The following is a 27,622-nucleotide window of genomic DNA, read 5'->3' as shown; positions in this document are numbered from 1 at the left end:
CAGCACAAAGTTTATCTCATGACGGTAATTATTAAAGGACCTTCAACGAACTTTACAGAAAAGGAAATTGTCACCTCTGAAATGAGGCAATCCCTGAGACATTTCAGCAGTGTTTAGAGCCCAAGAATGGAGTCAGAAAGGAGGATGGAGCATCTGCTAGGGAAAATCTGAGATTTTGTATTTACAAAATAATGAAAAGCGCAAAGCTTGTCAAAGACATTCTGACAAAACATAGGGGTGGGAAGGAAGGACTTAATCAGCAGTGTGCACTGCTATGAGGTTTATAATAACCCAATCAAAATAACACCAACTACTTTCTGAAAGATCTAAATCCAGGTATCAATCCAGAGAAGGGCTACAGAGAAGATCAAGGGGCAGGAGCACCTCCCATATGAGGACAGGCTGAGAAAGCTGGAGTTCTTCAGCCTGGAGGAGAGAAGGCTCTGGGGAAACCTTATAGAGACCTTCCAGTGCCTGAAGGGGCTACAAGAAAGCTGGGGAGGGACTGTTTACAAAGGCTTCTAGTGATAAGATGAGGAGCAATGGGTATAAACTGGAGAGGGGCAGATATAAGCTAGACATAAGGAAGAATTTCTTCATGATGGGAGTGGTGAGGCCCTGGCCCAGGTTGCCTAGGGAAGTTGTGGCTGCCCCATCCTGGGAGGTGTTCAAGGCCAGGTTGGATGGTCCTTGGGCAGCCTGATCCAGTGGGAGGTGCCCCTGCCCATGGCAGAAGTGCTGGAACTGGATGGGCTTTAAGGTCCCTTCCTACCCAAACTATTTTATGATTCTGTGATTATTAGTTGAATAGTTCATCTTTTAGCAACTTGATTATTTAAGTAAGTTTTCATAATGGAATAGTTTAAATAATATCTTCTGTAGCTGTTCTGAAGAATTGGAAGTTTGAAGTCTAAAATATTCTGTTCTGTTGAAGTTAGTTTTGTATTTTTCCAAAAGTACTTCTCACAGATTGTGGAGAAGTGTTGTAGTTGTTGAAATGTTTGAACTTACCAGAACTGAGCAACATGGAACTGATGTCAATGCATGGATTTCCTTCTGGAGCTTTCTCTTTAGAAAGCTGAACAGACTTGCTGTATAACCATTATTTTTCTAGTAGGATAGAGTATTTCTAGCTACCTCTAGTAACTTTTCTGTACTATTTTCCAATCTAAGTACACAGCGTTTCCCTTTCAACTCCTTTTGGTCTGTCACTGAAAGTGCAGTGGTCAGAGAAGTTATGCAGAAGTTGGAGTCCAACATTAACTAATCATTAATTAAAAGAATAACAATACAATTGTTACTTCTACGCTTCTGTAAGCATTTCTGCACACCTCATCCTTCTAATGCTGGGAAGTTTGACAAGGTCCAGTTCACCAGGTGGGGCGATATTGATGTTTTTACCTGCTCTGACTAACCTTCAAAAGGCAGAAAGAACAGCCATTGAGAAGCCTTAGGAACATTCTCAAGGTTTCATGCAGAAACAGATAAAATTACTCATGTAAAATATCAGGAAAAACGTTTTCATTAATTGCAATATGAGAGCAATTCAGAAATCTTTCAAGGATTGGTGCTTTCTTGTACTGGGGGATGTTCAGACATTGGAGGAGCTTTTTGTGTGAATAGTCAGAATTTTTTGAATCTAAAATATTCTCAAACGAAGAGGCTATTCAACAATGATGACTTAAGAATATATGGCTTTTAAACCCAGCAATAACAAACGGATTTGGAGTGATGGAGCGTGCCCTCTCTTTTGTTAAGCAAGCTTTGTTGTTTTGGTTTTTTTTTTCTACTGGTGTAAGGAGGTATGAATGGGTGATTTCTTCTTTTTGAAATGAAGGAAGCTGTTCTCATGTAATCAAAATGAAGCAAGTGGACAAAGTCTTGACAACACAGAGCTTCACCTCATGGAGCTTATAGTGTCAATTCAGGCAATATTAAAAGCCCCTTCTCTAAAACAGGTGGAAAAAATAAAGGGAGGCGTTTTTTGCAGTCTCTTGCTTTGCAAAAGTGGAGATAACTGAAGTCATGCTTGGGGTTGCTCAGGTGGTAGAGCTGTGAAAATTGAAATTGGTACCTGTGTTCAAACATCTGTCCCCACCCTCACAGCCTGGATTCTAAGCCTCTCTGGTACCTGATCACCATTAGGCAAAAAATAGATGAGTCCCACTGCTTTATTTCCAAGACCATGTTTATTCTCATAAAGCAGCAGAAAAGTTATTCCATACTCTCTCCTCATCTGGTTGAGGTGGTCCTTGCATGCAAATATGTTTCTACTTTCCTTATAAAATACCTTGCCGTTTAATAAAAAGGAAAATCAAATTACTGGAAAACAAAACGATTTTCATAAACATTTTTGTGGGCAAGGGGGTCCTTTGGATAACAGCATTTTTATCTCTGTTTTTGAATCTCTAGGCTGCCCTAAAAGTATGTAATAACACTAAGTAAGTCACAACACACATACTCACAGAATTACTGTATTAAACAACAGTGTTAAATTGGTAAGAAGTGAAGGTATATCTTTCTTTTATTATCCTTGCAAACAGAACTGAAGCTGATTGGAAGAAGCTGGCCTTGCTGCTATGGATAGATAAGATCTAAGCTTATAGAGGTCAGCTTGGACAGTCATCGTTTACTGCTCAGTCACACAACTGCAGGTGAAGGGGTGGTAAAAAAATGCTGAAATTTTAGGAGGTGTGGTGGAAGAGGGTTTTGTTGCTGTTTTTTATTATTTTCACTTATGTGAGTTTTTTATATAATATACTTATAGCTGTCCAGCTTGACTTATAGACTATGAAGATGAGGTTGCTCCCTTACTCAATTAGAAAGATTAAAACAAAACCTCAGTCAACACTCTGCACAAATGGTACTATTACTAACTGAAGTCAGTATGGTTAAAATTGAGTGACTTTTTTTGTCATAACAGGACTAGAGAGCACTGAGTGAGCTGGTGGTGTGGGACTATGGTCCTCAGATCCCCTCTCCTCAGCCTGCCTCAAATTGCTTCTGTAATACATCTGCAAGGGAAAGGGCTATGGCTATAGATATAAACGTACTCCAGAGGTAAAATGTGGCTGTTCCTCAATGCTGGCCCTCACCTGGGGTTTACAGAGAGGAGAGGGACAGAAATCACACTGCAGTCACACTATATGCATTGCTCAGTGTCAAAGGGCATGGGAACTGTGATTATTTCCATCTCTGTACCTCCCTTCAGTACCACATGGTACTGAACCCACAAGGCTGATCCACAATGTCCTTTTCTACAGACTCTGCTTCAAGGAGTGCTCTTTCAGTGCTTGGGCAAATACCCCATGGAGACCAGGTGAGAGCTAGGTAAAAACTAAGGGGGAGTCCCAGACTCTGACCTCTTGGACTCATCTGTACATTCCATGGTGCCAGAGCAGATGTTTCTTTCTTTGTTTTTACTGTTAGTAAAATTCTGTGACTGAGAGGTTTTGTTGAAGCAACCTTTTCTCTGCAGAACTTGTTGTCAAAAGGCTGACATTGTTGAATGAAAAACCGTTTTGTCAGAGACTGTACATCTGTCTCTATTCTGTAGCTGTTGGTTGGTTCGTGTGTTTACATCAAGTGCTGAGAAGGAACATTTCTTTTCTCCTGTGAATAAGGCCTGTTTGGGGAAGCTATGGTTTTGATGGATTGCTCTTGGAGCCCTCTGGTATTAAAGATGTTTCCCCATTTGGACTAAAGGGTAGAAAATCTTAAATATAAGAGCAGGAAATGGATATATTGTCATGTAGTGAAAATATTTCCCTTCATGCTGAGAACTCTTGAAAAATTCAGTGGAGGGTAATTTTAAATCTTCTATTTTCCTTTTTCTCTTAAGCTGTAAAGTCTAGCAGATCCTCAAAAGAAACTCAGCCAGAGCTGAGGTGGTAAGAAAGGGAACAACTGGTAGTGCTCAGGGCCTCTGGATGTCATTTATACACAAAGCCATGTTAGGTAATTCTTCACTTATTTCTGAGGATATGGAGTTGTGGGGTTTGAGGCACTGTGAACTGACCGCTTCCATTAGAAGAAGGTTGATCCAGGGGTTAGGAAACAGCCCAGTGATTTTGGAAGCAACAGTTAAATTTGCTGTCTGGACGCATCTTTTCTATGTTACCTTACAGATAAGTCTCCTCAGTGTCAGATTCTCATATATAAAAATGATAAGAATATTTCCACCTTATCCTACATGTGTTACAAAATAAATCTAGAAGATTGAGGCTTTCTGTCTCCCTGTGTGCACACAGGCACATACCTGTGCTCAGTCTTACCTTTCTGCACAGACATTACTTCATTCTTACTGCAGATTCACAGCTTCTGAGAGGCAGAAGTGTTGCCTTGTCCCTGAACCTTCTTTTCTCTTTGCTGTGCAAAATAACATTCCAAAGATGACACACATTTCTGCCACCAGACATCAATTTTATGGTGCTCTCTGTAGCTGAGGCACATTCTGGTTGAATGTGACTGGGGAAAAGGCTCATCAGAATAGAAGTTTGTCCACTAAGATCTGAGTCAAGTGATACATAGTCTAACAATGTGGGTCAAACCCCATTAAACATATTTCCTAGTTAGTTATGTATAATACATGGGTAATGCTCAAAAATTAATCAAATTATGTATTATTAATTGCAATTCCTACTATTTGAGTCTGAAGAATGATGATATATTTTGGACAAAACATAAACGCTTTTTTTCCTCTTTTAGTCTATAAAAAGCTGATGCCTCTTCCTGTGTGAGAACACAAAGCCTGAGCTTATAAAACTGGGCTGGGAAAGCTAAAATCTATTAGTGATCCATGGGGCAGTTCTGATGAATGCTCTGACAGCTCTTGAGTTTTCCTACCTCTAGAAGGAATACAGAAGCAGTGTCTTGTTAGAGTGAAACTAAATTTCTGTTTCCAAAGCATCTTCAGAACAGGGATGTTTGGAACTAAACAAAGCAGAGAGAATGCATCTATACACATTCTGACACACTTCAGCCTTTTGCAGGAGAAGGCTGTCACAGAATACTTCATGCTGTCAGATGATTTAATTCTATCTCACCTTCAGCATGGTCAGAACAACCCTATGTCCTAACATACTGTTCTTGTAGAAGTCTAGGGAGCATCCTGCTCTGTCACCCAGGGAACATCAGGCTGCTGTGGCCACATGCAGGATCACACCATGCTTGGGGTTATGTTGTCCACAATCCTTTATCTGCCCTCTACCATTTTTTTGGCTCCAATCAGGAGCTTTGTCTGTGGGTCTGATTAGAAACTTGAGTTCAACAGGTGCCTTTCCTTTCAGAATAGGATTTGAACGTGATAGTTGTAAGACTGCTTAGGTGTCACTGGGATGAAAGGCACTGTACTGAAATTTAATACAAAAAAAGTTCCTTCTTCCACATGTTCCTGTTCACGTGAATATAGGTCCATCCACCTGCTTCAGTATGCTGAAATGAATATCCTCTATAAGAATAAAGCTTATCAAAGCCTAAACATGGTACAATCAGCTTTCTGTGTAGATGTAAAACCTTACCAAGCAGCTGCAAAAAGAATTAAGCCCAACAGAGAAGACAGACTCATTAAAAAGAGTTACAACAAATCAGTTATCAGACATTTAAAGAATAAACTTGTTAGAATAAACCTGTTAAATAAATCCTCAGCAAAGCTAATTAGGTTGGTGTTACACTGGCACAATAGTTCCCTTCTTCCATAGAACACTTAATGATGGCATAAGCCTGTTAAAGGAATACGCTAAGTATACAATAAGCCAGCTATTTAAAGGATACCTCAGACAGTTCATCCTCTAAATCTGACCTACCTACAAATTGTCACTGGTGAAAATATCTCCTAAGCTCTAAATACCTATTGAAAACCCAGGCCTGTGTGCCTTGTTTGCAAGACATCCATGGATGCACGTGCTTTTCCAGACAAAGGTACAGGTGATGGCAGTGGAAGAACTACATGGCTGAGAGGTTTTTGTTTTCCTTTCTCTCTGTTGTACTTAAGGTGCAGATTAACCAACTGAACCTATTCTCAGAGCTTTAATGACAGTATTGATTGACTGTTGGCAAAGTAGCAAGGAAAGAAAGAGAATAAAAATAATTACTTTGCCCCTATATAGTGGCTTTTGTCTGCGCATGTGTAAGGATGGACGATTTGGAGATTAAAGATGTTTAACTGAGGCTCAGAATGTCCAGGTTTCTCCCAGTTCTGCCTCTGGTTTTGTGTAAAACATACTTCTTCTGCATCCCTCTCTCTCATAAACAACTGGCTGAACAACTGGGTGACTACTGATTCTGTTTGATTTCACCTGTTGCAATACTGAGGTTTGCAAGGCAGGCTGCAACTTCCCTCAGGGTGACCTACAAAGACAAGTGAGAGTTTGGTAGAGCGTGTTAGCGTTTGTGTGATGCCTTAATCTTGCTGGTATGGGTCACTCCAGGAGTGCAAACTAAGGTGTTGTCAATACTAACGCTTCCTAGATGCCACCTCAGACCTTTGTGCTGCTGAGTGGACAAAAAACTGGGTGGGTAACCACAGTTAGCTCAGCTCTGGCATCTAGGTGAAAGCTACACAAACAACAATAGTCTTGACAGGACAAGACCATTAGATCGGTGTATTATCACTTGTATTGCCTACGTGGAAGCAGAAGCAACAAAGAGTAAAGTGACCCTTTGATTATGTTGCCTTCAAGCAGCCAAGCCAAAAATAGAAACCAGGTGTCTAGCTTGGTTCTAAACATTTTACGCAATAGATCACTCCTTCCAGAGGTGAACTGAATGATTTTACTCAAGAGACATGGAAGGAGTTCAATGACTGGCTTGGAGGGAAATGATCTAAAAATAGCAGAGAAAGAAATGTTTGTTTCTGGAGAAGGCATCACAAGCAAAAGAAATCTTGAAAACAAGAACTGAACGCTACATAAAGAAACACTTGACAGCTGCAGCCCTTTACGTTGTCTTGAATGTCTTCATGCAGAGTTCATTGCTGGCAACTAAGAAAGTGTCAGCTCTAAAGAGTGAACCTAGAGTATGAATCCACTAGAACAGCACTGGGATGCTGGAGGTGACAGTGCTCTAGGGGAGACATCTAGGCTGGTTCAGAGCTGCCACTGACAAATGGATACCAAGAAGGGAAAAGATACAAAATAAGAACCTGCAGGAGCCTCTGGACTGAATTTCTGTCTAATATTCAACTTACTCCTGAAGAAATACAGTGAATTAAGTGTTTAGTATGGAAAGCTGAAACATGCTGGTACTAGAGCGTGTCTGGACAGCAGGAGGTGAAGAAGCATGTAGGCAAAGCTCATTGTTAGTAATGCTACCATTAGCAGGGAAAGGTAGCAGCTGAGTTCAGGACTGCTCAGGGAGGGGTGTGCATACACAGAATAAGTAGCAGTCTTTGCTTTGGGAAGCATCCAAACAAAATAAACAAGGTGGAGTTTTTATACACACTCTTTAACATGCTGCTTGGGAAACTGTTGTGTAAAAGCTACATCTAAACAGTCTGGCAGCTGTGCTTCACACTGCACATGAAGATCTGTGTCCTAGACACCTGGACAGGGTATGCTATGGCTCATTCTTGATTTACTTGAATCTGTTTCTGGAAACAGTCCTGAGTATTTTGATTTGTCCTTTCCTGCTCTGACCACTAACCAGAATAACCTGAGAGGCTATATTTATGCAGGGTCTTTTTTTTGTAAAGCACTTAGTCTGTGCATGTCAACTTAGTTCCCAAAAATTGATCATTTCAACTTTTTCTTAACCAGATGAGAAGTTCTTATTATATATGAGAAATAACTGCTCAAGGCATGTGGTTACTGTATAGTAACAATAACTCCATTTCTAGGGTGCTGAGTATGAACCTCCTATTGACCTCGGTGACTTTCCACACACCTCAGACAAGGTGCAGTTAGCTCAGAGTAGCAGCACACTCTAAAAGATGTTGTTCTGTAGTGATTCAGATTTTCTCCCAAATAATGATACTTGGAGGAAAAAAAACATGAAGATTACTTCTTATTCCTCTTCCTAGATTCAATACTTGCCAGGTATATTGGTTTGTGCAAAGATAGTGGTGACAGTCCATTATGACCTTGACTACTGTTGATGAAAAGTTTGTTTTCATGAAATTATTTTAAGATTCTAGACACCCTGCAGTGGCGTTTTAGACCCTTAGCTTCCAGAAAGTGTAATTTATCCCATTTTTGTGATAGGTGGCCATCTCTTTCAGAAGCTGAAAAGTTACCCATACAGTGACAATACATGAGTATAAATTTAATAGTCTTACAGTTCGATGTGTATACATGTTATGACTTAATTTTATACTGTGCATAGTACCATCATTCTGTACCAACATCCGAACTTATGACCTTAGCACAGCACTGCTGGATGGGCACTGGCTTTTCTTGGGTAAAACAGAAAGAAGAACTGACTCTTTATAACTCATTGACATGCTTCAGGATTAGCTTAGAAACTCCACAAATGACAGTGGCTGTCCACCTCCTCCTGCAAACCCTGCTCATCAAACAAAGATATCTTTCTTATACCTAAACTCTATAAGCATTGAGATATCAGTGCCTACTGCTCTGCAATCTCCTTTGCAGTGAATGGTTTTGGGGTTCTGAGAGTAGTGAAATAGATGCAAGAATATAGATATGTTGGAGCAAGGAATAAGGAAAAAACCTCAATTGAACATTCTAATCTCTGCATTTGACTGCATGCAGATTTCATCTGCCAGTGTTTTTTTGAGTCTGAAGTGCTGAATGACTGCGGATAGAGGCAGAGTGAGGCTTAAAGCCTTCTGTGCAGTGTGCAGCCCATGAGGGGTTGGGTGTTACAAGCAGTTCCCTTTTGAAAGCCTTAGTCCAAGTTCAGAAGAAAACTAAGCTGCAGGTGATGAATACTGATGACTTATACTTGGTACCAGACAATAGTAACAATAGTGAATATGAAAGAATGCTAATAAAGAGGATGGATTTGTGACTAAGGTGGGAAAATCAGCAGGTATGGGTTCATTTGCTTGCTCTTCTCTGCACCTCAGCAAGCTCTAGAAGAAAGCATTCAACTCCTCTAGTTTCATCCTTCTAAAATTTAGAAATTCAGTCTAAGCTGCTGATTTTGTTCCCTTTAGAGTCAGCATAAAGTGCACAAATTCCAGAATGAAATTCATCCCATGTCGAAGATAATGTCTAAGATAACAGGAAGATTACATCCTTAGAGTTAAAATTACCCCTTTCTGTTAAATGGAGAGAATGTTTAGACAAATACTGGAAGCCAAATGCTTGGCCTGTTCTATTTCTCCATGAATTCAATGGATCTCAACGTTAATTTTGCATCACTTAGCCTTGGCCAGGAACCTTCATATCAATGGCAGCTGGGAAATAATCTTGTGAGCTGGAAAACAACCAGTTCTCACATTTCTTTCTGCCCACTGCATTTTCCTAGAGCTGAGCTTATAGTGGTTGCTGTCTAATTTTAATCTTCACTGAGACAAACCATTATTATTTCTTTTTCACAAGACATTTGCTTCCTACCCAAGACCAGTAGGAAAAATACTAAGCAAGGTCATCAGAAAGTTCGATCTTAGGAGACTGAAAATCTCATTTTGCAACCTCATGGTACACAGAACAAGTATCCTGAAAGATGAGTGTCTAGGACTGATGAAGTTCAATTCTGATGCTGTGGCATTTCTTCCTTTTTAGTTTGATGCTGGAAAGGGATTTATCTCAAAAGACATACTTGGGATATGTTAACTTGGGGGCAGTACAAAGATGGAGCATCTCTGGTTTAATGCAGAGGAACCAGCTGTCAGAAGCTCCTCTTGAAATAAAACCAATTCCCAACAGTGTTTTCCCACTCTGCTGGGACCTGTCAACCTATTTTCTTAGCTCTGCAGGGAATTCCAGCCTTCTCCCCAACCTCTGCTCAAGCCTTGACTGTAAACCTTTAATTATGCATTAGGGATGGTGGAAACGGACTCTGCTGGGTCCTTGTCTCTTAGCCCTGGCCACCGAACCCAATCTCAGGCTTCCTCCCGAAAACTTCCTCCTGTTCCTATCAAAACAGCCTGGTATTTGTCTGGCCACACAGCTCTACATATCACCCATCCTACTATGTGAACAGTGAAATACCCACCTATATGTTTAAGGGATATCAAAAGCAAATGTATATATTTGGTGCTTTGGAGCTGGATATCAATGCAACCAACACAAAGCACAGTCTAAATGAGATCACTGCTTACTGTGATATTGTTTGCGGAGGAGAAAGAGGAAATACATTTCACAAGAGACTAGGAGAGCACCAGAATATCAAAACAATGCTCACAAAGCAAGTTTAATCCATTTTTAGCCTGTAATAAACAACGAATTCTGCAAAACCTTGAAAAGAATACCTTCTGCATCCTCAAGGAAAGCAGCACAACAGGATATGTGGAAAGAAAAAAGTTTACTGGTAGTGTGAGAAGAAATTGGTGTAGGGTCTGATTATCTCTGCCAGCTCATGGGTCTCTGAAGTGAGTTTTTGCTGTAGAATCACAAATATAAATGAAGTAAACACGATGTGCAGTTGGCACGTCCAGTTCCTTTTGCAACCAGATAATGGCACTTTGTACTGGCCTGTCTGAGATGGAGTTAATTTCCTTTATAGCAGCTGATATGGTTCTGTATGTTAGATTTGTAACCAAAACAATTCTGTTAACCCATTGACCTTTTAGCTATTGCAGAAAAGCCTTCACACAGCATGAAGACCTCTGCTTCTCACTCTGCTCCCCTGGTATGTGGATTGGGGTGGGCGTATGTGCTAGGAAGGGACACAGTGAGGTGGATGACTTGAGATAAGTGGAGAGATATTCCATGCCATATAATATGCTCAATAGTACAAAGTGGGATTTTAGTTAGGTTAGCCATCTTTTACATGGGAACCAACTGGGTATAGTTCTGCCTGTGAGAGGTGGTGAGCAATTAATTGCCTTTGTCTCATATGTTTTGTTTTGTTTCCTCATCTTCAACCGCTCCTTCAATTATTAACAGTTTTTCTCTTGACCCCAAAGTTTTCTTTCTTTTACTTGTCCTTTCCTCTTACCCCAACCCACTAGAACTAGGAGATGGAGGGAAGTGCATGAGCGGCTGTGCAGTGTTTAGTTGAACGTTGTAGTTAACCCACAACATACTAGGAGCACACGGTGTAAACCTATCTGCCTATTTTTGTGACAGCTGTTATGTGATCAACATGGACACTTCTCTCTGCTTTGTAGGTCTGTTTCATGTAAAATCTTCCTGAATTTCTAATAGACAGTTCAAATTATTGGCTCCCCATTCTCACCACTGCCATATTTCTTTCTTTTTTTTGCCTAGTTAACATTTGCAAATGGGAGACTTTTTATACTGCGTGTTTTGGATTTCTGTTCTCCTTTGATTGACTAGCTTCTATTTTCTTCATGGGCTGAATATTAGAGTTAAAAAAATAAAATCTAAATGTTGCTTTAAAGATAACTCATGGAAGAAGGGCAAAAAAACCCCGGTGAGGATTGGACATGCTATTGTTAATGGCTCAAAAAAAAACTTACTGGAAGAAGAAATAAAAATTACTGTTCAATGGAGCTTTGCTGATTTAGGGTGAAGATCCAAGCTTTGTTCATTGCAGGGAGAAGGTGAGTTGAAATATCCAAGACTGAAAAAGAGACCACTGAGAAGAGAAAGCTACTGAAGTGAAATAATTTTGTTTTTAAAAATGGCATCCAGAAACCTTATCTTTGACACATAAGAACAGACACGTAGCTAAATATGCTGTAACCTGCTTGGGTTTCCAAAGCAGCAAATTAAACCAGTGGACTATGCAGTGAGTGTCCATTCAGATGAGCAAAGCTCATTGAACACAACAATACTGTAAGAGAACATGTTGAATACTCAATGCACCAAATAATCCTCTTTTGATACAGAGACAGTAAAAGATTTGGGGAAGAGGGAGCAGTTGTGTGTATATGGATTGGGGGGAAAGAAAATATTCTAGGACGTGAAAATTATGAGCAAAAGAACTCTCTTCACTTTGTTTTATGTTTTCCTCTTATTATATTTTTATGATATTGACAACAATTCTCATTTTCAGGCAGGACTCTGATCCCAAGAGTTTGTTGACCCTGACTTTCTGGAAGTAGGTGTTACATTGCAGGGGATATGGGAGTTGTCCTCTAGGCACCTTTGGGTGCCTGGAGGGTATCATGTAACTTGTTTTCTCTCCCTGCCTCTTCACAGGAATATAAAATAGCAGACTGGGTTGTGTCGGGTCCTGCTGGATCCAAACGTACCATAGCCTTTCTAGATGTAGTGAGGAAAGACACCTAGTACTGTTGCATTAGTTGAATTGATAAATCCCTTGTGACTACAGAACTTCTTCATGGAGACTTTGCTTTGATTTCAAAGAACCTCATGTACGACAGAAGGATTTATCTTCCATTTCTGGTAAATTCTAAGAGCACCAATGAAAGAACATACTAGTGATAACCCCAAACATTTGTTTAAACAAGTGCAAAGCACTTGTTTGTGTTCTGTATAAAACCTGATCCTTCAGTCTTCTCTGCTGTCATGCGAGCCATTCCTCTATGGCCTTTTACCAGGGGAATCTGTGAGAATTATTTCAGCCTTTTGTTTGAGGCAGTGTGACAGAGTCAGGGGTGGCTCACCAGGAGGTTTGCTTTGCTGCTGAACAGTCACTTGCAAAAAAAAGTAAAACTCAGCAGCTTTGGGTACACAATAACTGAGATAAGCTAAGCTTCAGCCCTATCAGAACAGCCTGGAGTTTAACCAAACAGCTTCTAATTCTGTGTAGGAAAGATTTGCTTAAGATTTAGTTTAAGACAATGTTCTATTGCCACAGGGGATAGATGAGAGAAGGACAGAGTGTCCTTGCAGGCCGGACAAGAGGGATGGAAGGAGGGCATCTCCCTTCTTGTGCCACATACCCTGCATGAGGGAGCTGATCTTTTTTTTTTTTTTTTTTTTTTTTTTCTGTCAGCTGAGCATAGGTAGTGACTTACTGTTCTGAGAGGTCCAGAAACCTTATACGACAGCAGGAATTTTTAAAAGTACTTCCTATGCTGGTGAGATGAGCCTTGGTGGATCATGCCCTTTGGGGCATCTCCATTCCCTATCCCAAACCTTCCCTGCACCCAGCAGCAGGACTTTTTGCTTATGCAGCCAGGCTGGGAGGTGCCAGGTGTTAATTGCAGGGAATATTTGAGTTTTTTCTCTAGGTCTATAAGACATTCGGATGCCTGAAGGGTATCATCTCACTTGCTTTCTCTCATTGCCTCTTCACAGGGATGTGAAATATTTAGTGATTGATGGGAATGTTTTGATTCGATGATCCAGTGGGTCCTTTCCAACCTAGTGGTTCTGTGGTTCTATGAAATATCAGGCTGGGTGGTGTCGGGTCCGGCTGCTCGCGGAGCCCCCGGCGCTGTCCGTGGTGCTGAACCGCGCCCGAGCGGCGAGGCGGAGGGGTGGGGGGGGGCGGTGCCTTCCCTAGGGAAGGATGGGAACCCCCTCTCCCCCCAACCCAGTGTGGAGTTGAACTGGGGGGCAGCCTGCTCGCCCCCGCCTGCCCGTGCCTCCCTCCTTGTGCTGACTGGTTCCGACGAGGAGAAAAATCCCGTGGGAGAGTAAAAAATAATATATACTATATATATATTAAAGGGGTGGGAGCTGTCTGGAATCGCAACCGGTCCCGCTGCAGCTTCCTATCCAAATCCGAAGGGCAAACAAGTTTAGATTCCCCCCACAGCGACCCTCCGTCTCATTCTCCCTTCCCACGGCCCAGGCTCCGTTTGGCCGGAGCTTAAGTCCCTCCTTTCTGCTCCCACCCGCCCCTCCCCCTTCTCTAATTATGTACAAAACACTTCTTAGAATAAAATGGCCAGGCTGGGGCTCCTCCCTGCTTTCCTCTTCCCCATTCATCCTCTCCAGACTGCTCCAAGCTCCGCCCCGGTGGCAAGCCCAGCCTCTCGCTTCTCTCCTGGAGCCCTTTTCATTTTTATTTCTAACCCCCTCTCCATTCTCCCTGCTGCCTCTGCTCCTTTCCCTGATGGCTACGAACTGAGCAGCAGAAGAGAGGGGGTCACAGGAATAAGGGAAGAGGGGGAAAGAAAGCAAGAAAAAAAGAGAGGGGGGAAAAAAAGGATTTTTTTTTTTTTTTTGCCTCTGCCCTTAATGCCCGCGATCTGGATCAAGGAAGAGGATTTTCTGTCTGAGCATGAAAAGGACTGCTAGAGACCCAGGATTTTCACGCCTGCACTCTCAGCCCAGCACTCAGTATGCGAGCTGGACAGAGAAGCTCTCCCACAAGTTCCTACCGAGCCGAATAAAACCCGCGGGCGACCACATCTCCGCCAGAGAGGGACATTAGCAGCAGGTAAGGCGAGCAGCCGCAGCGATGCCCCGGTCCCTCCGCGGCCGCGTTGTGTAACGCGCCCGCGGCTTTTCTCCTTCCCCTCGGTGTCGCAGCCCCGAGTTGCTGAGGGAGCGAAAACTGGGTGGCAGAAGTCCTGCAGCCCCTTTAGTGTGGATGCGGCCGAGATTTGTCGGGACTGGGGAGACTGGTTCCTACTGGGCAAAGGCGCAGCCCCTGGAGGATGCTCTAGGGGCTCAGCCCCAGACTCCTTCTATATTCCGGAGTATCGATACATCGAGGGAGGAGGGAAACCGTCCCCGAGGAGGTGGTGTCATCTCCACTTAATCCCCTGCTCTGTTTATGCAAGTGACAAGCAAATCGCGGAGGAAAAGGAAAGTCTGTCGCCTCGAATCCCACACTGGGCTGATTGCCTCCACTTCTAGTGGGATCTGGGAGACAGCGGCAGAGCGGAGGGAGGGCAGCGATAGTGTGGGGGCTGCATCCTACAGCGCAGGAGGTTGGTTTTTCCCCTGGCTCAGCTCTCAGCGCTGCTTGTGAGGTTGGTGCGGAGCATAACTTTGCCTTTTCCAGTCCGTGGGGAATAGGGGGGCAGAGATTATCTCCACGCCATTACATCATCCCCAAGGTCCATCACGGCTTGGGTCTAAAGACCGCACGATGATCCAAAGAGTGGGTGGCTGTAGCTGTGAGTGTGTATTTTGCCTTTGGAAAGTCTCCTTGTGCTTTTACATGGGAGTGGGGTGTTGCTTCCTAAATGCATTCTCTTCTTCATGGAGAGAAACAAGCAGCAGATGAAATGCTGGCAGTCTTCGTGTATGAATTTAGCCTTGTGATTGGCATTCGCACTAGGTAGGACAGAAAGGTCCTTCATGCTTTACTCTGGCTGCTCATCTGGGTGCATAATAACAATTTGTTATTGGCAGTAAAGCTGCTTTCCCAAGAGTTGTACAGAAGTATTTGGGGGATGGTGAGAGGAAGAGGGTAGAAAGTAAAGAGGAGATAAGTCTTTGATGTAAGAAATATGAAAAGATATTTTGTAATTCCTTAGAAAGGAAAAAGATTGATCAGATCTGCTTGTGAGTGACAGACAAACTCGGGCTGTCTCCCTCCCACGCACCACATACACATGCAGTTGTGGTTTCCCTCGCATGCCTGTACATGCTAAGCACACAAAACACATGCTGTCGAACTGGCACAGTCCACCCCATGCTTAAATACAGCATCTCGGTCTCGTTCTCACACGGGTGCGAGTGCCTGTTCCAGCTTTGCAGCCCCGCAGTTCCCCGGCACTCAGGCATGGAGACTTGATCCACACACAAACACACATCGTAACATGCAGAAATAACTGCATTGATATTCTCATTACGTGAATCAAACACTCAGACATTCACATGAGCACAGACATGCTGCCCTCTTTGCAGATCTCTCAGTAGGTGGTTTGTTCCTCCAGCATCGCCTTCTCTCTTGTAGTTAGTTCCAGGCATTGATTTGGGGTTTATCTGACTCCAAAGCCCTTCGCGACTCAGCAGAAAAAGCTCGCTACATTTTGTGTGTCTGCGTTTGTTTTACTGCTCTTTCTGTGCTCCTGGGGCTCAGTAATTATTTCACTACTGGAAAGGCAGGGGAGCAGCAGACAGGGGACTGGGGGAATGGCTGGGGGGGAGCAGTGGCCAGCCCATACCCATCATGCCTTCTCTGATCAAGAGCTGGAGTCTGTGAGTGTGGGAAGTGTTCCTCTAGAGTTAGCGTTGCTTTTTTCTGCGTGTGTATGTGAGCAAGCCCACATATGCATCTATAACGGAAATACACACAGCGCAAGGCTGCACTTCAGTCTTGTCCTGGTTTGGAGCAAAACCCTCCCATCCGTACAGCAGAAATACTCCTGCGACTTTGCAAGCCCCTTGGATCAGAAACAGCATAGTATACGCAGGGGAGATGATGTCACTGGGGTTTGATATTTGATCAACATCTCCCCTCTGCCCCCCACCTTCCTCTTCTTCTGTCTTTCCATAAGGCCCAGCAAGGCAACTATGCAACCCTCCAGTTGCAGGAATATAAGGAGGCTGACTAAAGTCCGTGTTAAAACTTTGGAGAGGAAGAACGTATGGTGAATTGGTTTGCTGTAGGTAAAAGGTATCCCAAAAGAGATGACGGAGAGTGTATCTGTGTTCTCTCCTCACCTCCACTGCTTACTCCATTGCGTAAGGCCGATGCAAAGCACTACGTGGGAATGGGTCTGCCAGCCAACAATAATCATCGCTGTCTGTGTAACAGAAATAGTTCAAAGCCAAATCCTTCCGTCTTTTGCTCAGTCAGAAGTCCCACTGCCTGCTTTGAGTGCATCGCACTGCAGAAACCGACTCAAATTGAGAACTGGCGCGTCCGTGCCCACCTCCAGAAATAGATGTGCATTTCTAGACTTTACGCAGGGCTCTGTCAGTGCAGTATTTGTAGCTCGATGCAGAGGGGAAAAAAAAAAAGAAGGCAAGAAAAAAAAATTCGAGAAAAAATAATTTAAAGACACATCGCCGGCGATCAGAAACTAAGGCGAAGAGCCACGATATTTACACCCCGTTCGAAAAATCGAGGGTAGAGGGATGCGGAGGGCGGTGAAGCAGCATCCTGCGCGCATCCTGCCTCCGCGCATCCCCCGCGGCCGCTCCGCGCTGCGCCAGGAGGGGGCGCTGTGGCTCCACGCGGCTCGGGGCGCAGCGCCCGCTGCTCCCACTTCCTCCTCCTCCTCCTCCTCCATCCCCTCCATCCCCTGCCCCGCGCAGCACGGGGGTTAATAAACAACAGGGCTCTCTTCTCCAAGGATTTCAGGTGCAGCTGAAAGGGTTTGGACCGGATCCTGGAGCGTGAGGGAGTTCTGCTGAGGATCTGACCCGATCCCTGCAGGAATCTTTTTTATTTTTTATTATTTTTTTATTTTTTTTACCCGGTGATGAAATGCAGCTCCTTCTGGGACAGAGCCCAGCAGCTTTTCCGTGCCAGCAAATACTACAGGGGAAGTGAAAAATCACTTCATGCATTGAAAGCGCAGAGATGAACTTAGCGAGGCAGAATATAAATTACGCGGAGTTAGGGAGCTCGTGCCCTGTGGCTTGATTTACACCATCCCTCTTGCAAAAGTATCACGAGGTTTTTAACAACCGTAAGGACCTTGGCACGTTTCCTTCCAGGCCGCACAGGGTGGCTTCCCAGAAAGGGAGAACGTCCATGCACAGGGATGTCTGGCTTCTAAAGAGAACCACGGGCCGTGGGCTGATCCTGCGGTGGCTCTTCTTGCCTGGAAAATGGCTGCCTGGAGCAGGATGCTGAGTTACTGAAGGATGCTGAGCTGAGGGAGAGCAGAGCATCTCCTCCCAGTTATATGTGATACCCAAGAGTTTTCTTGGATGCCAGGGGACTTTTTCCCTGTGCCCCTGCTGCTGGGACCGGAGCTCGGTTGGATGGGGCTGCAGCTTGGAATTGGTGCAGAAAAGGGAAACATCACTGACCAGAGAGGCCTGGGGAAGGAAACTGGATGTATCTGCTGGGCTCTTCTGCCTGGAGAGAGTCAAATACTCTCAGTCTCAATACTCTCAGCACAGAGCAGGAGCACGCAAATGAAGTGATGTTCCCCAGGGTTCGAGAGTAGGCGTAGGATAGATGTTGCTAACTTGGTGGGCTAAGCTGTAGTGTTTCAGGGAAGAAAAAGTGGTGGGACTTGTGGGAGTGAGGAATGGGTGCAAGAGCAGAAATCGAAGGAGTAGCTGATTTAGATGGAGCTGAAGACAATTGAAGGACTCGAGTTTACTTCAGGGATGCTGGGTCAGAGCCTAAGTGAAGGTGGCATAAACATGTTGTTTTGAAAAGGAGTGAAGATTCAGGCTCAGGAATCCCTCTGCCTCATTTGGCGAGTTTAATACAACATGTCTACAGCTTTGCAGCCCCCAACTCAGTGAGCAGTTTTCTTGTAGCCTTGAGGCAGGACCTGCAAGCAGCATCACAGGAGAAAGACGTTAATTTATTTTTGCTATTTGTTCTTCTGAAGTCATGTGCTCTACATCCATTTTATTGTAGCCTACAAGGTGCAGCTGGCAGAGCTTAGCTGAGCACCAGGCTGTTGCTGTGCCTGCTGCTTGACCCGTGCAGAGCGCAGTGAGGGGTGAGAGTGGTACCCACTGCAGCACCATTGCCCCTGCGGCTCTGGTGATGACACAGCTCTAGGTATTGACAGAGCATTCCCCAGTGCTTGAGCTCTTATACACATGATTCCCTGCTCCTATTTCAGAAAAACAACTGGTTGTGCTGCTGACGGATCGCCTCTTACACTGGCAATAGAAATAATAGTAAGTCAGTGCAGCAGCAGCAGCTGATCGGAGCAAATCATCTAAACCAGCTTCAAATGGTGGCCTCCAGAGGAGGATGGAGAATCATAGAATCATAACATCGTTTGGGTTGGAAAGGACCTTAACAATCATCTAGCTCCAATGCCCCTGCCATGGGCAGGGACACCTCCCACTGGATCAGGTTGCTCAAGGCCCATCCAACCTGGCCTGGGACACCTCCAGGGATGGGGCAGCCACAGCTTCTCTGGGCAACCTGGGCCAGTGTCTTAGCACCCTCATAGTGAGGAATTTTTTCCTAATGTCTAATGTAAATCTTCTTCCCTCTACCAATTTAAAGCCATTCTCCCTTATCTTATCCCTACATGCCCTTGTATAAGGTCCCTCCCCGGCTTTTTGGAGGCCCTCTTCAGGTAGTGGGAGCTGCTCTATGGTCTCCCCACAGCCTTCTCTTCTCCCGGCTGAACAACTCCAACTCTCTCAGCCTGTCCTCATAGTCTTTGCCCGACACATACCATTGTTATTGTTCACTGCTTAAACTGGTGACACCAATGCTGGGCAGAAAGAGAAACTCAGGTGCCAGGAGCACCAATATAGGTTTCAAGCCCTACAACAAATTCTCTCTGTGTGTTAGCAATGGACGCTGTTCAATGGAGTGTTGCCATCACGAGTGATATCTTTCCTCTCAGAGGTTTACAAACTAGAGCAAAGCCAGCTCTGGGCTCGCCCATACCAAGCAATAACACAAATGGTTGCAAACCAAGCTATAAGAGGTTCTTGCACATAAGAGAAGCTCCAGAAAAAACATTTTGCTCCAGCACTTCTCACTGGAAATCAAAATGGAGTATAGGAGCGTGGGAGCTGTCATGCTCCCATCTCTTCTTCTGTACTGCCCCATCTCCAGCTGGGTAGCTCTTGTTCTTGCAGTCTCTTCGTGCTTGGGACCTGTCTCATGGCTATCCTGATAGAAAGTGCACTCTTTCACCTTGCTTTTAAAGAAGATGAAGGCTGAAGCCTTACAACAGGTCCTCTTATAGCTTGGATTTTTATATCTATGCCATACAGTACCTGTGAAAAGCTTGGAACCTCTTGCTGTAAATCATCACAGCCTATTGAAGCCAGAATCTCTTTCTTAGGGTTTGATTTAGAGTGTGATTTAGAACCTGGCCTGTGCTCTAGACTCTGCCGTGTCCATCATGAAGTTGGATGCAGTTTTGGCCAGAAGTTCTGAGTCGGCACAACTGATCCCATTAAGCCATCTCTTTATTGTGCTGGAGCTGTGGATGAGGTTGTCAGATACACTGCTAACGTTGGAGGCCTTTGTCGTAATTTATCCTTGCAGTTGTGGATGCTGACTTGCTAAGCAGGGTGGAAGACAGGGAGGGCAAGCTTTAAAACCATTGCCTTATGTAGGCAGTACATTCTAGGCATAGCTGCCAGGATCAGAAGAATAAATAAAAGAACTTTGTGCAATAATTTGAAGCAATATTTAGAAAATTACAACTAAACTAAAACTGACCAAGGAAGAATGGAAGAAAATGAACTGCGACCCTAGGGTGGAGGCTGATGGTTCAAGGCAGGCAGGAAAACCATGACGAGCAGGTGCGAATCTTTAGCTGGACTTCTGGGATCACTGGAATAAACATCAGTGAGGCAGGCAATGCCTGCTGGAGCAGCCTGGCTGCTTTCTGCATGTGACTGCTCTTCAAGCAGGTGCAGATGGTGAGCGGGTAAGCAAAGCCCTTAGACATATGCTGGGGTACATATGTGGCTATGGGTCCCTCCTGGTTAAGACCACCTCCTGGCATACAATATGAGGATGCTAGAGTTGTTCCAGGCAATTCTGGCACTGTTCTGTGCTGGAGGAGATTTGCAGTCAAAACTGAAGGTGCGGTTTCAGGGCGAGCTTAGGTGGTACACGGTGAGACTGAAGAATGCTTGAGAAATGCTGAGAAAGTTGAAGGGAAAGGGCTAACAAAGACAGCATAGTGTTTGTGCTAAAATTGTGGATGGAGATAAAAAACCAGCACCGAAGACACATGTAATGTAGCCTTAAGACCAGCAGCTATTCCTAGAATTGCTTATGTCATGTCATCCAAAGTCGGAGTTATTTCTGCAAAACAACTCCAGGCTTCACTGTTTTATGCCTGAGAATGCTAATAATGTGTTTATCTGCCATTTCCACACTCCTAAAACAGAACTACAAAGTATTTGAAGATGATGGTGGTTTGCGCTACCATATTTTAAGCCAGCGAATTGGCAGACCTCATCAGTCAGGGAAGAGACATCAGTTAGGATTCTCCCACAAGATTTATACGGTACCAGCTTAAGTAACCAAACAGCGGTAATTTGAGTTCTCACAAGTATTTTGATAAAATCCTTTTTGTGCATTTGGAGATACATATGTAGCAATCCTTGTTTGCTTCTTCAGGAAAGAAGAGTTAATGATATATACGGTGATTGGAACTCGATCTGTTTTTTGAGGTATCTGCTAGTGATGTGGAGAAGGGAGTGTTCTGGTGATGGGGCTGGATTGGACCTTATTAAGTACAAAAATGCGAAAAGTGGGGTAGCCAAAACAGTAGGATGCTAGAAAGGCATGGATGCCTTTGCTTCTGCAAAAAGCCTTTTTAGCTGTTGTGGGACGTGCAATGCCAGTAGTTGTCTTGGGATTGCCATGTGCAATGTCACCAGAAAGCCTGGCTCTTGTGGGTATGGCTATTTGTTTATTGAGACTTTTGTGCTTTTGACTTTCATAATGTTGCAGTAATGGAATTAGTTATGAGTTGGGTGCAAAAGTATTTTGTTTGGGATTTTTTAGAGCTGGTATCTCCTAACTTCCTTTGGTGTTCCCAGCTTTCTATGGGAAAGAGAAGGAGCAAGTAACCACGTCCTATCGTCCATCTCTCCCCTTTTTGTGAATGCACAGACATCACGTCCTACCCCCTGTCTAAACACCATGCAGCCCCTTCTTCTGCAGGATACGCGAACAAGTGCTTAGATATTGCTCAAAGAATACCAAATATAGGCTCGCTTTCAAAGACTTACTCAAGTTTTGTTCACCCTGAATGATCATGTCTGCCGAGGGCCTGATCCTGCGAACTGAATCACATAGACAAATTCTTAATTAGAGTCCCACAGACATAACGAAATGTATTTCCAGGATCAAAGCCCGAGCAACTGCAAATCCATACACATGCTGAGTGTAGAGTGAATCATGTTTATGATCTGCTGGATTTCAGCTTCTTTGTTCCAAAATGCTGGTCAGGAAGGCAGAAGAAATATTCCCCAGGATATTATAAAGACTAACATATCATCAGAGGGAGAATCAATGGAGATTGATGGCAAATTAGATGGATACTTAAGACATTAAAAAGGAGGATGGAAAATAGAAATGATGTTATAATTGAACCATATTAATATATTTTATATTGCTTTACAAATATTTACAAGTTAAATAAAGAAGGCCTGGAAATAATAGTTTATTTAGTCTGGGAAAGCTAGGATTAAGAAGGGATGTTCAGGTTCCAGTACAAAAGTATATGAAGGTTAGAATGAAAAGCGATCAGAAACATTTTAATGCTTTGATGGTCCAAGAACAAGGGTGCACATCAAAATTAAAGGGCACAACTTTTAAAGTAAATTAAAAGGAAATAGTCCTTTCTTCAGTGTATAGTGAAGCTACACAATTCCCTGCTGCAGGATGTTGCTGAGATGAAAGTCTGGATGGATTTGAAGTGTAAAAGGCTACATAACTTTGTAGCAATTAATAGCATTTGCAGCTCTGCAATCTGGGACAATGGTAATCAGATCTCATGCTTCAAAGCAAAAGCTGACCATCTTCTGGGGTCAGGAAGGACATTTTCTCTCTGCATAGAAAGAACATAATATGGTTGGCCAGGTAATATGACTGGATATGGTCGAGCCTGCTAGAAGCTAAGTCAGCAAGAGATTAGCAAATTGCTTCTGTGGGTGCTGGATTAAGGTATTATAAAAAGGTTTTCATCAATGCCAGATAGAATATCAATCCAACAATCTCTTCTTCTGTGTCAACTCCTACAAAAGTAATTTCACTGATTACAGTAGATATTGAAGTAGGACATAAAATGGATGGTTATAAGCAGCGACAACGACCCTGAGCTGCACATTTCAGTTTCCTCTATCACTACTGTTATCTGCAGGATGGTGCAGAGCTCAGATGAGCCTGGAGTCTCTCAGTGCTAGGTACTGTACAGATGCAAGCTCCCTGCCCTCGAGGGCCTGCAGTCCAGGCAGAGGAGGAGGAAAATAAACAGGGAATGCTGTCACCTCTGCTCTGCGCCAGAGGAAGTGCAGCACAGGGCTCAGGAATCAATTCAAATCCTATTAGAGGCAGTGGAAGCATTTCAGTTTGCAGGGATAGGAGCTAAAGCTTGGCCTTGACAAGTAGTCAGTTGCAAGGTAACAGAACATTTTGGAAAGCAGGACCTTAAATATCACAGTGGGATATGCTGAACACTCAGAAAATCAGCCTCCCAGGTGTTTGTAAAATGTTACCTTAAAGAATGTGCCATAAAGGGCTTATGCTGGAAGGATGCAGAAGAGGAAATGCCTGGGTGCATTAAATCTAGAGATTTAACCAAGTTAGCTGGGTAGGAGGGACGGAGTGGAGAGAGATTAGTTAAGGAACCCATTAGTGTCCCATTTCCTCTCCTCACAGCCCCATGCTCCAGAGGGTCTGAAGGTTGAAGGGTTGGACTCAATGATCTGGTGGGTCTCTTCCAACCTGGTTATTCTATGATTGTGCCTCCCCTACATGACTGTCCACCTTGACTGCCACACGCTGGACTCAATCCTACCTCCTGGAGATGGTTCTGCACCCTCACTGAGGTCATGCTGGTGAGAGGAAGGAGGAACCTGCCTTTCCCCATACTCTTCCTCTCGTATCAGCCGTATTTTCCTGTTGCTGAAGACAGACGCTTAGGTGGAGAAAGAACAAGCTGTCATATACAAATAGATAGGGACGTTCAGCTTCAGCTGGTGACACTGAGGGCCAGTTGCCATAAGCATCACTAAGCGAGCAGAGAGGAAACTGCTCTTCCACGGTCAGCTGTGCTGGGGCTGAGATGGGTGAGAAAACTGTGTTTCCTTGAGGAAGGTGGGAAGGATGAAAAGCTGGTGGCTGTGAGGAAAGGTGTGTACTCGAGATGAAATAAAGCTCCTAGAGATATGTGTGACTGGGGTTGAGAGGGAGGGAGGAAAGAGCTGGCGGGTAGGAACACCAAGTTCACTGACAAGGCAAGTATGAATGCTGAGAAATATCACCACATTGGGGCGAATGATTCCTTTGCTTTCCGGACTGCAAACAAGAGAGGGATGTGATGGGCAAGTGCAAATCTGCCGACAAGATGTTGTGTAGGTGTGATGATTACTGTGCTTGTAGGCTTGGCTGGAAAGGAGAAGGATGGACAAGGGAGCTTTCGCTTTGCAAAATGCATGAGAAAGGTGCGTGCAAAAAATTAGCTGTGAGGTAGGATTGCAGTTTACCTGCATTATTGGAAGATTGATTTCTGATGAAAGGAGCAGAGAAGGGAGGGGAATAAAATTTTATAGATGACAAGAATGGAGATCAGAGCTTTAAAATGGCAGTTGTGAGTTAGTATTCTTGAAGGATTAGTTCAAACTGCAGAGACCAGAGCTAGTTTCTGATTTCCAACCATACGCATTTAAAAAAGAGAGAGCTAGAGAGAGACCAGCAGCCTGGCCTCAGTGAAATTCTGCTGGATTTCTCCTGGGGAATCAGAATTGTCCCTGAATTTCAAGTACCTGGAAGACTTAAAAACACTGACAAGGCTGAAAGGTGAGGCAAGGATTGAAAGGGAGACTGGCTGGCAGGAATAAGCAGATAGGTTACTAGGCTGGATAATTCAGGCATCTGCAATAAAATTGCATGGTGATGGATAGTGAATAAAAGACTATAGGTATATTATGGTTTACAGAACATAGGACAGATGTGTCTCTAAGGAGACTGCGATAAGGAGTGGAAGGTAGCAGCGGACTGGGAGCAGTGGCTGTTTTGGGATGTAACAGCACTGTGTGAATAAAGCAGCACTGTAGCAAGATAGTTCAATCCTGATGCTGTCACTGACGTGTTATATATGACCTTGGGCAGGTCACTTTAGGCTGATATCTCAGAAAACCTTTTTAAATTCATGTGTTTCCATGCACAGGAGCTGAATTTCTTATAGTCGGTGCTGCGGTTCTGAGCCCTCCAGCTCACACCATGAATGTGAACCACTCGGGGAACTCGGCTCCAAATTTGACATGAGGAAAACTCTTCACTGTTTTAAGAATTCAGCAACCTGTGTCCCCAGGAAATGTAGGCCCCCCGAAAACTGATATTCAGCAGTAGTGAATCTTTACATTTCCAGTGCTTGGAAAAAGCAGCTTTGGTTTGCATCAAACTGCTGTTCACCCCAGCAAAATGGCTCAGTGTGTAGAAGTCTGATCTGAACTAATTTCTCTTATTTCCTAAGACTACTAATGAAGTTGGCCTTTTACTGGAATATAGAAGGCAAGAATACGCTAACTGTATCTCTTTCTCTCCCTTGCATGCAGATATGGGGCTTTTACTTATACAATATGCACAATGAAGTGTGCAAGTGTGTGTGAGCACACATACACGAACACATGCACGTGTGTATGTGCATTGTCCTTTAATAAGCTTGGATCAAAACTGCTGTTTCAGTGCAGCCTATTAGTCCTTTTACCAACTTCAGCATTTGCCGTAAATAGCAATTAATGATAAAGCTGCTTACATTGAAAAGAAGAGCAGAAGAGGCTGATAAGTCCTTCCTACCCGTGGCTTCTCCTGCAGTGCTTCTCATTACTTTGTTTTCAAGTTTGAAGATGGAAATTTTGTCCGTGGCATATATTTATCTCGCTGCTGCTCCTCCAAGGGAACTCTTGGATAGAGCATGAGATGGTGATGTACAGTCCCCAAACCCTTCATGTCTTAGAGAACAGGGACACTGCTTTGGTGCTGGGGGCGTGACCCTCCCTTGGGTGCCACAATAGGGGTGGACAGAAGGGCTGGGGACTCTGCTGCCCTTGTGCAGTATTGCTACTTGTCTGCAGACCTCCGTAAATAAGATTTGGAGCTGAGGAAATCAAATAAGAGAGATGAGATACACTCTGGATTTTATTTTTATGTGTGGTTTTAAAATTCCAGGCTTTTGAAAGGATATGAAGGCTGATTTCCAGCTCAATATTGCAGTATTTTTGCTGCAAGATGCTCAGAATGCATTTTGCATGTCCATGTACAGAGTGTTTGAGCGTGCTGTGTCTTCTGGGACAGTGCTGAAGGACAATAAGCTGTTGGAGGGTTTGTTGCTCATATTGCCCACAACTAATGTCAATAAAGCAAAATATACCCCAAACTATGTTTCTTCTTAGTGGAAGTGGAAGCTTGTTTCCTCCTGAAGAAACTCCCAGAGCAAACTAATACAAATGCAGTGTCTGTGGCTCAGGAACACAGTTTGTGATGTTGTAGAAACATAGATATTCAGATGCCTAGCTCCTATATACATGCCTTTTTTAAAAAAAAAAAAAATCCATGGGATGCAGAAATCTAAGCAGGTCATGCTTCCCTATATACCTCTAGGACTGAGATTGCAGTGGGTGGCTGTGAGCAGGGTCCTATGCTTGAGAGATCAGACATAGGATGCCAGGTGATTCCTGAGGAGCAGGATCCCCACTATGTGCTGTTCTCGTTCCTGCGTCTCTGTATCTCATTCTGAGTGCACTTCGGTGGTTTGAATCAGGGATGGCTGATTGTAGAGAGCTATGTTTGGTTCTTGATGTCAGATGCGCTTGGACATTGCACGTTCTGGTTTTCTGTAGGGGCCTCACGTCTATTTGGTTGCATGTTAGAGATAGTGGTGCTTAAATAAAAAAAAAAAAAAGGAGGACCAAGAGAAGTGAAAAGAAAGAATTGAGAGAAATAGAAGGGAAAAAAGATATTGTGAATGTCTTAAAAGAAAACATCATTAGGCAGCAAGTTGTAATAGAAAAAAGTAAATCTAGTCTCTCTCATATTATTTCTTGGGAAATTTTCTCTTGTTTTTGATACAAGGTTTTGCTCATTTGTTTCTCTGTATATCTAATTATTTCACCAAGTTCCCTGCTGAATGCAGGTTTAGGCTAGAAGTGAGCAAAAGACTATGAAAGTCATCAGCTTAAGAAACTAGGAGAAACTCAGCCTTGCTGGGATCCCTGATGTTGTTATGAAAATCTGGCAGACAATTATTGTAATTCCTTGTAGGGATAGGTCAATAATGATTTTTGTGTGTGTTTCAGTTTGTATCTAAAACAAAAAATGAAGCAAAAATTATTATAATTTTAGCAATTCAAATATAATTGGGGTGGGAGGAAGACTGAAAATCCTTTTTTTTATATGTGGGACAAGAAGAAAATGAAAATGGAAAATCACTTCAAAACTTTAAATTTTACAGAAATGCATCATTTTGGTTTTTTTTTTCACAACTGCATTATTTCACTTTTGTTAGTTTTTTTTTCCATTTCCTTCTAGTTCCACTTTGTAAACATTTCAATATGAAGCATTTAAGTTACAAAATAATGCAGCCATCTACTTTGATTCTTTTAAATTTTTCCCTTCCCATTTTTTTTGCAGTAACTATCTAATGGATTCAGCCTGAATTAATAAACATTGTCAGTCAATCCCCAAGCACTTTTTTGTGCATAATTTTAGTATGTGTTAAAAATAATGTCTTGGTTCTTTAGGGCCTGTGATTGCAGTTCCTTTATGCTACACACAGTTAAAGACAATTCATACCTCAAATAACTTATACTCAAAGGGTACAGAGCAGTGGGAGATAAAAAGAGGAAATAAAAGGATTTGTCTG

General features: G+C 43.4%; 1 protein-coding gene across 1 annotated transcript in view; it reads left to right on the top strand.

Moving 5' to 3' along the window:
- Positions 1-14,163: 14,163 nt before the first annotated feature.
- Positions 14,164-27,622, top strand: part of BRINP1 (BMP/retinoic acid inducible neural specific 1) — an 89,788-nt gene continuing 76,329 nt past the window's right edge. The window contains exon 1 of the mRNA XM_069873277.1: positions 14,164-14,388. The gene's annotated coding sequence lies outside the window, so the exon portion shown is untranslated. The remainder of the gene's footprint in view (positions 14,389-27,622) is intronic.

This window comes from Phaenicophaeus curvirostris, chromosome 20, assembly GCF_032191515.1.
Source record: "Phaenicophaeus curvirostris isolate KB17595 chromosome 20, BPBGC_Pcur_1.0, whole genome shotgun sequence".
NCBI classification, from domain to species: Eukaryota; Metazoa; Chordata; class Aves; order Cuculiformes; family Cuculidae; genus Phaenicophaeus; species Phaenicophaeus curvirostris.
Note: the sequence above shows the minus strand (reverse complement) of the source record. Positions and strands in the feature narration are given on the sequence as shown.